We start from the raw sequence: 13,772 nt of genomic DNA, 5'->3' as shown, positions 1-13,772 counted from the left end.
GTGCAACATGACGGACGTTTGCACTCTAAATGTCTTTATTCTTTACGCAACACAACTTGCCATAGATCGCGAAGGGATTTTCCACAAGACGAGACTTCTGATAGAGGAACTTTCACTGGAGTTTATTCAATCGCTTATGAGCAGAAAATCTTCTAATCTGTCCTACACAAGTCCATATATCTGAATATGGAAAAGTTCATTACTAATCCTCTACACTAAGGAGGGTAGTCAGAGAAGAAAGGGGTTCATTGTAACTTGCTTCAAAGGACAAACTGACAGCGCCAGCGTGCTGTAACTGCTCGACCAACTGTAAACATTAATGTGATGCTTTTGGTTTAATGATTTGTTCTTTATCAGTTCGTGAACAGTTTGGGATAAATAATAGTAGTGGTTTATGCATTACTTTTCGTCACGTAATTTATTCAAAGACAGTTATTCGGAACTGAAAACAAAGTCTTTTTAATTAAAAACATACTTTTTTTAACTAAGTAATCCATTTAAAAATGATATCACCTGTTTATTTTTACTTATAAACAAAATGTTTTGTGCATGTTAATATCCACAAAATACTTTTTTTCGTTTAAACTCTCGTATTATTCATAATGGATCAAATGAACCCAGGATACGTAAATGTGCCGTCGATGTAGGTCAAGCATATAAGTATTTAACCATTTATGCCACTGGGAGTCGAGACGGTCAATTCTCGCTTCATAGAAAGCCGCCGGCTGTCGCTGACGGGTCCACAACCATATCCGCTCTAGAACTATGTCGTCATATTGAAACCAACGTCGGCACATGTCTTTCTTCAGGACGCCACAGGTGTGCAAAACACAGGGTGGAACATCCGGACTATGCGGTGGATGACGCGGTGTTTCTCAACCAAATTGCTGAAGTGTAGCCTTCATATGGATGGCAGTGTGGATGCGGGTGTTATCGCGTCAAAGGATGATTCCATTCGACAGCCCGAGAGCAAAGTTAACAGTGGAAGCTTCTCACATTTGTCCCGCCAAAGAAATCCAAAGCCGTCCAGACAAGTTCCGGCAAGGTTATGGTGACCATCTTCTTCGGCTGCAGGGGCCATCAGGTCGAAGAGTTCATCGAGCACCGGCCAGGGTGGCGGAGCGGTTCTTGGCGCTACAGTCTGGAACCGCGCGAACGCTGCGGTCGCAGGTTCGAACCCTGCCTAGGCCATAGATGTGTGTAGTGTCCTTAGGTTAGTTAGCATTAAGTAGTTGTAAGTTCTAGGGGTCTGATGCCCTCAGAAGTTAAGTCCCATAGTGCTCAGAGCTATTTGAACCATTAGTTCATCGAGCGTAGAACCACAGTAACTTCACAGCGCTATATAAACACTTTGAAGAAACTGCGTGGTGCCATAAAGTCAAACCCCCATTAGTGCTATACGACAGTGATCGTGTTCTACGATATCGCCCGCTCTCAAACTGCCAATCGGACGAGAGACACGTTTCAGCCATTTCGTTGCGGAATACAGGAACATCCTCCTTACAACCCAGACCTTTCACTGTCTGATTCTCACCTCTTTGACATCCTGAAGAAAGGCACGTGGGGATGTCGGTTTCAATAGGACGACGAAGCGTAAGAGTGGGTGCAGTTGTGGATCCATCAACGGTCGACCACATTCTGTGAAACAGGAATTGATCGTCGTGTCCGGTATTTATTTGACTGTGTCTCATAAGGGCACGACAAATGACTATTACATAAACTTTTACACAAGTACTCCCAATTTCAACGTTAGGACATGCAGTTGACGTACAAATTAAAACACTGTACCATCAACTGTGTGTTTTTAACTGTCAGCTTTAAATTATGAGACGATAAATTTGAATTAGAGAAAATTCTGCTGCTGAATTTTAAATTCTTTATCCCTTGTTTCTTGCGTCTGCCTTATCTTGTACTTTCTCTTCTTTCTTCATGGTTTCAAAAAGAATTGTGGTTTCCTATTGAATTTTGGATATATTACTACAAAAGTGTTGCTTGGATAATCGGCTGGCAACTTCTTCATTGGACCTATTTATGCACTCTGAAACTGCTTCCAGCGTCTCAGTACTGGTACCGTCACTTCTCCACAGTACACCAAAGGACAATTAGCGCAAACACCACAGTCCACCTTTAAAAAACACCACACTTCTTCACTAATAGTTCGACACACCACATCTGTCCATCTTCACCCTATCGAGTCCCAGCTTTAACTAAATGCACTTCAGTCCTTCGAGCCCCCTTTTCCACGATTCATCGCTCATTTGTTACTTCCAATGACACGACACCTTTTCACAAAATACTACTGACTCTTCCAAAAATAATCAGGTATATTCCTTCCATTCATCTGTACAATGACACATCTTGCTGTCAACTTACTTACTTCGTTTAACGCTTGCCTCCCAATAAACAAAAAATAATAAAAAATACGTAGGAATAAAAATATTCCTTTAAGACCAAAGCAACCTCTTTTAAATGTATAGTACTTAGAAATCATAAGGAACAAGTGTTACAAGCGTTTGTGTTCAAAAAACATAACAACATATTTATTGAATACATTGAATTGTACAGATAAATAAGAATACTGATTAACCTATTAAATGAAATCAAAGCGTATACCGTTTATCATTGATAACTTTTGTTAGTTTGTGGCAAAGAAAAACTCAACAAATGCCTCCCAAATTCCAATAAAGATTAATTATTATTATTACAGTAACATATTGTTACATAATTTTATTACAGTTAGGACTATATATACATCAAAATTTAGAAAACTAAATTAAATTGTATGCATACACACAGTCATACCCTGTATTTCCCTTACTGCAAAGAGACTAGTGCTTAGGTGGCCGGAGTGGCCGTGCAGTTCTAGGCGTTTCAGTCCGGAACCGCGTGACCGCTACGGTCGCAGGTTCGATTCCTGCCTTGGGCATGGATGTGTGTGATGTCCTTAGGTTAGTTAGGTTTAAGTAGTTCTAAGTTCTAGGGGACTTATGACCTCAGCAGTTGAGTCCCATAGTGGTCAGAGCCATTTAACCCATTTTTGACTAGTGCTCAATGCCCCATTACATTTCACTGCCCTATTCATACGTTTATAAACAGTTCGTGACAGAGCAGTACTTCAGGTGTCTACACTGTTCCTCGACACTAAGTGCTTCATAAGGCACGCCTCTTTGAATGTACACATATCTCCGCTGCAGCCAGAAAGCTTATCTGGCAGGTAAACCACCAATCGTTTCAGACCTTGACGACAGATGCCTTCAACAACCACTGGGTCGGTTATGGTAGTAATTCTAGTGCTAGCAGTAACTTCCCAACTGTGTCTTGACTCCTTAGCGGCCAGTTGTTTACCTTTTCTGCCGATATTCATCTCTTCACCATAGTCTCTCCCATTTTCTTGGTCTCCCAAGTGCTTTTCTATCAGATCTTTCTTTGCTTCAGATTTGTTGGCTTATTAACTAAACTTTCTGCTGATACTAAATGCTTCGCTACAGCGTTGCTTGCTTCATACTGACTCCCAGCTTACTGGATTCCCGAAAAGACTTCTTTTCCTATATCATTTTTTATATCTGTGTCCATGACCTCCTCCTTTTCCTCTTTGCAAACATCTTTCTCCACTTTATCCTTTTCGTCTGCTTTAGTAGAAACTCATCCCAGCCACTTCATCTCATCTTCACACCATCTTCCATTTTCGAAATGTTTCCTTCTTGTTGTAAGGAAATCAAGAAATATGTATGCTAGAGAAGAAATTAACAACTCGAGCAATAAAATCAAATCGATATGGACTGTTGTTAGATGGGAGACAGGGGAAGTAGCCACTGGGGTAGGTAGTATTACTGTCAAAGACAATGAGACTATCTTAACCAACAGTACACAGGTGTCCAATGTATTTAACAATCATTTCTTAAGTGTAGGAGAAAAAATTGGTGAGAATAGCTCAAACGAAAAACCCAGGCAGTACATGGAAGAGTGTTGAAAAATATTTGTCAGATTAAGTTTCATCTAACAACCTCTTGTGAAAGAAGGAAAATTATTAAATCTTTGAAAAATAAAGGATCTGTTGGAGTAGATGACATCTCTAACAAGTTATTAAAACAATGTGGAGCAATTACAGCTAATGTTTTGAGTCACATAGGTATTGCATCACTGACTCAGGGTATTTTTCCAGACACGTTAAAATATGCCAGTGTCAGGCCTCTCTACAAAAAGGAGGAAACCACCGATGTCTATAATTACCGGCCAGTATCCTTGCTTAAAGCATTTTCGAAAATCTATGAGAAAATAATGTATTCAATAGAGGTTAGCCAGTCAATAGGATACTTAGTATATCACAGTTCGGATTTCAGAAATGCTGTTCCACTGAGACAGTAATATACAATTGAAGTGTCCATATAACAGAGGCTTTAAATAGTAAAATGTCACCAGTAGCAATATTCTGTGACTTATCCAAAGCATTTTATTGTGTGAACCATGACATTATGTTAGAGAAATTACAATTCCATTGTATAAATGAAACAGCATATAAGTGGTTAAAGTCATATCTACAGAACAGGAAGCAAAAAGTCTCTTTATGCTTCAAGTGCTTCAAAGGAGTTGGCCACTTCATATAACAGGGATGAAATTACATTAGGTGTTCCACAAGGTTCGATCATGTGTCCCCTCCTGCTCTTGATGTATGTGAATGACCTCCCTTCCTATGTGAAACAAGGTGCTAAACTGACACTGTTTGCTGATGATACAAAGATAATTATTAATCCAGTAAATGAAAGTCGAATAGAAAATGATAGAAATAAGGTATTTGGAAAAGTTATTAATTGGTTTCTTGCGAATGGGCTTGCTCTGTACTTTGAAAAAACACAGTACTTCCAATTTTGTGCTGCAAAAAGTATAATTCCTTCAATAAACATAATATCCATAGAAGTCAATAGCTGGGGTTAAGCATACTAAGTTTTTGGGTGTACATATAGATGAGAATCTCAATTGGAAAATTCATATTTTGGATCTCCTAAAGTGACTAGGCTCAGCAACTTTTGCAATCAGATTAATTGCCAATTTTGAGGATGTAGAAATTAGTAATCTAACATACTTTGCATACTTCCACTCTCTGATGTCATATGGAATAATATTCTGGGGCAACTCAACACTTAGGCAAAAGGTATTCACTACTCAAAAGAAAGTAGTTAGAATAATGTGTGGGGTTCATAATCATACATCTTGTAGGCATCTGTTTAAAAGGTTAGGAATTCTTACAACTGCTTCACAGTACATTTACTCAGTAATGAATTTGTTTCTCAACAACATGGACCAGTTTAAAATCAACAGCGACGTTCATGATTACAATACCAGAGAAAAGAAGGACCTACAATATCCTTTAGTTAACCTATCTTTGGCGCAGAAAGGGGTAAAATATGCTGCTATAAACTTTTTGCTAAATTACCAGATGAAATAGAATGTCTGACAGTCAGCAGTAATAGTTTGAAAAACAAATTGAAATCATACCTCCTTGACAACTCCTTCTGTACCATAGATGAATTCTTGAATATAAGTAAATAAATCTGGAGATATAATATATGCATTTTGTGCCGTTTAATGGAATGGGATATGTAATAGAAATATCTAGGTATAACACTATAATGTAAAAAAAAAACCTTGTTTCCTGTGCGCATTTCTTGTGCATTTGACACGTTCCACATCATAACGTTTTTTCCGTGCTATTGATCAATGGAACACGTAATTAACTAATTAACTAACAAGCTTTGATGAGTGCCAATTATGGCTTCTAGTCTACTTTATCTTGCGGTTATTGGACCTGATAATTCATCATAATTGGCCTCCATTTTATATTCTAATCTCTTCATAATTTTGAGTAACTGTCTCAACATGATATTTACGTTAATTTCTTCCATTGGTCTTGCTTCTTTGCTGATATCTATCTTACATAAAGATCCTCCCCTTCTCTTACATGATCTTCATTCTCTAATTTCCATGTACTGGGTGGTTACAACTAAGCTTTCGCTACTTGAGCCACTAATTACTGCCGTGGGGGGTAGCCCCGTGATCTACACTGCCTTGCCACCGTTGGCATGGCTCGCCCCGTCGCAAGTTCGAGGCCTCCCTCGTTCATGGGTATATGTTTTGTCCTTAGCGTAAGTTAGCTTAAGTTAGACCAAGTAGTATGTAAGCATAGGAACCGATGGCCTCAGCAGTTTGGTCCCATAGAAAATTGTTAGCAGCACTATTTACCGCAAGAGTATCCAACTATATAGGAAAATGGGGAGATAGACCACTGCTACAATTGCGTTTTTAGTAGTGCTGTTGCCATGAATTGCAGTTAGGCACCTATACTGGAATTGTGATGTTGGAGGCACTCAGACCCCAAGGACAAGGTCATACTGTAGGAACAATACACGTTCCACTCATTTGTTTCGCGAAACATGTAACCGCTGCAATAAAGAGCACAGATGTCCTGGACTCACCTGTTCTGAAGCACCATACACCTCCACTCCGTAACACATTTGGGGCAAACCGAATCACTGACCGATGGTTTCAAACTGCGTGGCCGCTAATGTCACCAGATTTGAACCCACACGATTCCTGGTTGTGGGGTTACCGGCAGTACAGGGGTTACCAATGGGAAACTACCACACTCTGGAGACTGAAGATGAACATAGTTAGGGACGTAACCAATATCGCACATGAAATGTTTCAAGCAGCAGTAGAGCAGTCATTAAGTTGGTTCCCGATTGCGTGGATGGTCGTCACACTGAGCAACGTTTGTGAGCTGCAGTGGAAACATAGTACAAAGTTAACAAAAGTTACACTCTCATGTAGATATTAAAACTAATTGTTCAACTGTTTGTTCGTTATTTCTCTCTCGTATGCCCTTACAAAAGCTTGCTCAAAATTGTAATTGGCCTACCATCACTCGTATCTCATAGAGGTCCTCTCAAGTAGGGAAAGTCTAATTATAGGCACCCTGAATTTCTATTATAGTCATATTTTCGGCTCCTTTCACAATAGACGTTAACGGTTCCACCTTTTTTGACAAATTACAGTGACATCAACGTTATTACCTTTTCTCCTTCAAACGTCTTTGGCAACTACATATTATTGTGAGCATAGGTCAGCCCCAGCTTAAAAAGGACACTGTGAATATTGTATTTATGTTTCCTCTTAGTGGCTCAGTTTCGATCGTGCAGAAAATATAAGATACTTTAAATCGTGACGTGTTTGTGAAAAGACTGTTTGAAACAGAGAAAAAACAACTAACAGAGTGTTGTGAACACGCATTAACAAACCACATATGCAAATATCTATCCCCGTGAGATCCAGTTTATACATATTTTTTGTCTTCCGAAAATATGATGTATGTGGGCAGAAAGAAAGGAAAGAAGAACAAAGATGAGGAGTGAAAGGAGGAGGAACTAGGAGGCTGTCAAGAAAGAAATGGAAAGTATTCCTGAAGAACATTGGTAATACTATGAATCTTCAAAACCATCCTTTAATGAAAAGCTCTTATGAATTTATAGAATTCACAGTGAATGAAAACACTTCAAGCCGCTTTATCTTTTTTGTAGTTTCTTATTGGGAACACTACCGGTGTCACACATTTGCATGTCCATCCTCCAGGGATTCACTGTTAATTAAAGAGCAATTCTCCGAACGAGATTTTATAAAAAATGAGGAAAATTACAAAATCTTTTAACGTTATTTCCTAACTAATTGTGCATTAACTGAATCTTTATTTAAAGAAAAGCCAGTCAGTCAATAAGCTGAAACTTCCCTTAGTTCAGATGTAAATTTAAACTCTTAGTTCATGATTGGTTATTGTGAACTATTAAACTGGTACTAATGACCAGTAGATGAATGTCAAACTGGACACCAATGGTCACAAGACCTAGCAGAAAAAGTAACTAGAGGCATAAAATATATGGCTAAAAATTGTGGCTAAAGTAATCTTTTAACGATGTTCACGATATGTAATGTCTGTATGCTCTAAAAGTGCAGAAGTTTGTTATGCCAATGTTATGGACTGGTAATTGGAGGTGTTATAGTAGAAGCTCAAGAAAGGAACTGCTTGCAAATTATCTGGCCGACGGTTATGGTTAACCTAGTGCCAATAAGTGAATGTGGTTAGTCACCAAGGTTTTTTTTTTTAATTTTATTTTTATATATTTTTTTCTTTGCAGAGACTCCTTCATAAAGGCATAAAATAAGTAAACGTATTCCTATAAGAAGTGTTTTATTCAATAAAATGGTCTTTTAGTTCTCTAAAGTGACAGATTGAGAGGAACGTTCGTATACAGGCTTGTAACATCGAACGTGATCAGCCTGTTCTAAGGTGTGCATTCCCACATTGCTAACGGGATAGATACTGATTGAACGTGGGGTTGATCTGTCATTCTGTTATTCTGCGCAACAGATTAATCTGAGATGTATCCTTTACCCTGTGGCTCCTGCAAGGTGCAATTTCCACACTCACACTACTACAGAAGTCAGACAGACGCTCCTAACGTTTTAAAGAGAAATGCCTGAAAAACTTTCAGCAATAAATATCTTCTGGAGTCGTCCGCAGTAAGGAAACGACACAAAAATTCACAAAATTTCTTATGTAACTAGTGCGACACTTGGGTACTGGAGTAGTGCTAGTTAGTGTAAGAAAAATGTGAAACTAACGAAAGTTATTATTTATTTTGCAAAAATTCTGAGAGATCACAATGGCACTTTTAGTTATGAATTGAACAAGTTATATCCTGGTTATTTTCGGAATGTGAAGTTACCTCTCAAGGATAGGATTCGCTAATGAAATTTCTATACAAAGTTTAAGATTCTTGTTGACTTGGCAGAATGGCTGAGAGGCGCGCCTACTCAACTTGAATAATTATCCTTTAGAATGTTGCTAGGTACAGTCGAGGCTGTCACGTGTGAAATGCAGTGAAGTGTACTGTTGTGGAGAAAATATGGGGCTCGCAATAGCTGTAACGCACAATACCATAAGCTGCGATGACTGCTGTCTTCGCCGCTCGCTGCTGACAAATAAGATAACTCTCGTTCTATCTCGATTGACCTTCGCCAATCAAACTCACCCTACGTCTTGATGAAAAGGATTACTATTCGCCCCTAGTCTAACTCTTGGCGTGGTACACCGGTCAGATAACCAGTCCACCGCGATGCCACTCAAAAATTCGCTCACAGGCGTTTAACTATAACTCTATCCGTTCACACCGCACAATAAGTGTGTCGGCCAACACAGTGAACAACGCTTAATTGCAAGGACTCAATATAGAGTGTCGCACTTCGATTCGATCTCGACAGAGGCGCTCTCCCAGTGAAGTACTGAGGAGAGACATGTTCCTCGCTCCAAGAGCGACCACGGAATGGCGCCTCTCCATGCCAGACGTGAAGGGGTATATCATTCAGTCTCTTCCATTACTCCTTAAGCTCAAGGTGTCAGAAGTATTGTCAGCCAATCAGCATTGCTCTTGTAAAACGGGAGAATGACGATTCGTTTAAGGTGACCAATCTGGAAATCTGTAATATCGGCGTTTGGCGTTTTCTGTCTCCCTGTGAAAGTCCCTGAAACTGTATTCTATATGTAAAGAATGTGTAGGCTAGCAGCTCCCACATAATTTAGTCGAATTTGCTTTGAAGCCGAACACGGGGTCCTACCTCCTTTCCCTCGGGCGAACGCTGTCTGCTCCACAGGCATCCACCAGCCGACGTAGATGTGTTGGGACTGGCCTCCTGGCGTGCGGTTGCCTCTCTCGAACTAAAAGCTCTTGTTACCGTCATGTCTGGAGTGTATGTGTATATGCCAGCCTCGAGTATTTCAACCACGGTTCGCACTTGCGATTTATTAGTTATTTGCATATCGTTTACATGAATTCATACAACATTGACTTTATCTTATCGAGTTGGGGTTCGAATGAAGTGTCTTGTTGTGCGGAATATAATTGTGAGGGCGGAATATGTAAGAAATGAAGGTCAGGAGACCACAACGTCTTATAACACTCTCAACAGAAAAATTACATTACAAAATTAAAGAATTAGTTACTTCTGAACGTAATTTTTCTGATAAAAATAGTCTAGATGTGGTTAACGAAATGGAAATGCTTGAATTCGCACTTCACACTAATCTGATCTCGTTCGATATTACACTCCTGTGTACGAACTTTCCTACCGATTTGACACTTAAGATTGTTGCAAAGGAAGTACTATTGTACAAAAAAACCAACAAAAGTGCAAACCGCCGAACTCTTGAGCTTATTAAAGGTAGTGTGTAAGCACAGCTATTTTATCTTTAACGGCAGATATTATGTCCAGTCCCTATAGGTAGTCCTTCATTATGAATCCTAGCTGGCATCTTTATTAACTCCCTATAAAATGAATTCTGCAAACAACAGTTTGAAGAAAAGTTCAGTACACAAGCTAAAAAATGAATAAGATTGTTTTACACACTCAGACATCCAGAAAATGTTATGTAATAGTTGTCCTAGTTAGTGTATAGGACAGACTGGAAGTGGAATTACAGTCAGGTATAAGTATCATCTGCTGGTAATGGAAGGTGTAAATGTAGACGGTTCTACTTATGGAGAGCATCCGCTTATTTCTGGCCATTCTCCAAGGAAATCTAAAGAAACATTTACAAGCAAAAGGCTGGAAATTAGATCTGTTACAAAATCATGAAATATTCAAGCATTTAGCTGATAGAGATGGTAACATCTTGAATGGTGAGCTGCAGCTAGTAAGCAAGAACTTTCTAGACGGCTTTACGCTGCTGCTCACGGCCGCGCAGGATGTGTTTACCGATCGCCGATAACTTCTGGGAGCTGCACTTTTTCGTTACAATGTATAACACAGATTCACCTGTATCACAATTTTTGTTGTACATAGCTTTAGTGATAGCCTTTTTTACACATTCTGGTAATATTTTGAACCTAATCTGAGATCAGAATTTCTGGCTGTTCTGTTTTATGTGCCGTTTGTAAACTTATTTAATGCTAAGGTGAAGTTCCTACATTTTAACCATTAGCTTCTAACAAAAGTTTTGGTTCATGGTACCCCCTTCTGTACAGTATTGAAGACTTTAAAGACTACTACTCGCAGGGAGAAACGTCACTGCCATTTTGTTCTCTTAGAAGCTTCTCTTCGTAAAGTTTCTTAATGCTTAATGTAGAATTATAGTCTTAAGTCATTGCTAGTGATTCTATGTTCTTAAGATAGATGTCTCAAGCCAAATACCATTTAGCTGTTCTGCTTCATCTGGGATTTATAACCATCATTAATACTGAGCAGAAATCGCTTAATTTTTGTAACTAGTTTTCAACAAACTTTAGTTTATAGTACCCCATCCCCTTGTCTTACAGCAATTATTACGTTTAACTGCAATATTAGCTACAAACACAGCGAAATGTCGTTGCTATGTCGCTCCATTACATGCTGCTCTTTATAAACTTGTCTAATGCAGAGCAAAATATTTTCCATTATATCAATAACATGTCTCAAGTCAAATACCATTTAGCTGTTTTGCTTCATCTGGGATTTATAACCATCATTAATAGTGAGCAGAATTCGCTTAATTTTTGGAACCAGTTTTCAACAAACTTTAGTTTATAGTACCCCATCCCCTTGTCTTACAGCAGTTATTACGTTTAACTGCAATATTAGCTACAAACACAGCGAAATGTCGTTGCTATGTCGCTCCATTACATGCTGCTCTTTATAAACTTGTCTAATGCAGAGCAAAATATTTTCCATTATATCAATAACATTCATGGTACCCCGTGCCCTCCTTTCTATACAGTGTTCATTACTTTCAGTACACATCTTTCTGCGACGGACGTTCAGTATTTAATGCAACACTACTTTTTCTGAAGATTATATTTATTCATTATTCCAATACACCATGGTATTCCCCACTCTTCTGGCTACTAAACTCTATTTTTCAATACAATCTCGTTCAGTGTCAACGGCTTTCGCCACCTTATGACTGCTTGGTTCCCGTCTGATGGTCGACGTCGGAGATAAGACTTGCTGCATCAAAAGACTCCCCATCGACCAACCAGGTAGTGTCTCCCGCGGAGAGCATCTGTCGTTGCTCTTTATGGTTCTCTATTAGGCAACGAGGAACGCAGCGGGCACACAACTTTGAGTACCCCAACTGATGGAGGAAAGTGTCACGCCTATCAACAGAGACATACAGTCCTGCAGCGATGTTTTTGGTTGTGATCCGTCGATCATCTCAGATGAGAGTGTCCGCACGCTCCAATACTGCTGGCGTCACAGCTGCCGGCACGCGGGGGATCGGACAGGTGACGCGACATTATTGTGATGAGGACAGATGCTTCACCCAACGACTCGCCGTTCTTTTGTCAACCACCAGGTTTCTGTAGACATTCTTCAAACGCCGTTTCTGTAGACATTCTTCAAACCCCTATGAATATCTGCGTATATAAAGGCAGTTCTTTGTTTGGAATGCACCTCCTTTAGCGACTCCATTTTCAAGGCCGTGATTAGCGCCGTCACCGATCAGAGATTCGTGGAAGTGTAAAGACTACTGCGGGATTATTCTATGACGTCGCAGAAAAAATTCCACCTTTTCTAAACCGAAATTAGGGGAAAAAGAAAATATGTTGAATTACTTTTTGGACGCTTGCGCATCAATGCTATTTTTGTCTGTAGAAGGTGCTGTTTACTAAGTTCTTTAACGGTAAAGAGAAGTGTGTCTTGTAACACCTCCGATTTAATTTTAGCCGATCTGGTCTGATGGAATAGCAGCCCAATGATCATTAATTAATGTGACCGTGTACCTAATGGGGCTGGCAATCGGAATTGACTGCTACTGAGTTGTTACTTTCCAGTTTGTCCTTCTCAAATACGGTAATAACGAAATGTCTGGTAACAAGAAGAACACCAACACAGTTTCGCTAATCAAGAACCTATATTCGTCTCAAAGGCACAAAAACAAGGAGACAGCCACTGCCTTCGCCATACACATCTAATTACGGCTAATCTCAGCACAGGCTTCTTTGCTATTCATTATCGTCACACGCTAATCCAATCACTGCAATCCAACACTACAATCCAACACTGCAATCGAAAATGATGCCGGCGCGGTAGAGGCGAAACCAAAATATCGGCACAGAAATATCTCTGATCACTCTCGTAATTATACTTCTTCACTTTCCCCGTATTATTCTAGCACAAAGGGGTTAAACCGCGGCGATGGCCACTCCCTTTGTCGGTAAAGCCTTGCATTACAACAACTGGCCTCCACACAGCTCGGCCCGCAACATGGGACTGACTCAACTCACACTCGCTCTCGCAACACGAGACTATCGATTGTTTGCCCTATTGACCTGTGCCGAGTGCAAACTTATAGTAAGGGCCTACGGACCCCTTACATCCCCGCCCTAGAAAACTTCTTTGGAGCCTCCGGCGTAAAAGAATCGGCAAGGGAATTAGACATTACTACATCTGAACAAAACACATAGTGTAAATAATTAACGAAATTACAATTCACCAAATTATCCCTCGACTCTGGTAGTGGGCTGCCTCCACAATAATATTCTACAAAAGGTTATTACATCTCACAAACATGGCATTGTCCAAATCACAAATTTTTATTCAGCAGCAATAATCCTCTATAGTCCATATTGAATGAAACGCACAACATACTATCAAAAATTATTACGTGAACACATGACATATGAGTTATTATATTACAAACTAGTTATTACAGGTTTTACACCCATTTTCAGATAATCGTCGATATGAAA

The sequence above is a fragment of the Schistocerca cancellata genome, chromosome 6 (assembly GCF_023864275.1).
Source record: "Schistocerca cancellata isolate TAMUIC-IGC-003103 chromosome 6, iqSchCanc2.1, whole genome shotgun sequence".
Taxonomy (NCBI): domain Eukaryota; kingdom Metazoa; phylum Arthropoda; class Insecta; order Orthoptera; family Acrididae; genus Schistocerca; species Schistocerca cancellata.
This window is presented reverse-complemented; position numbering follows the sequence as displayed.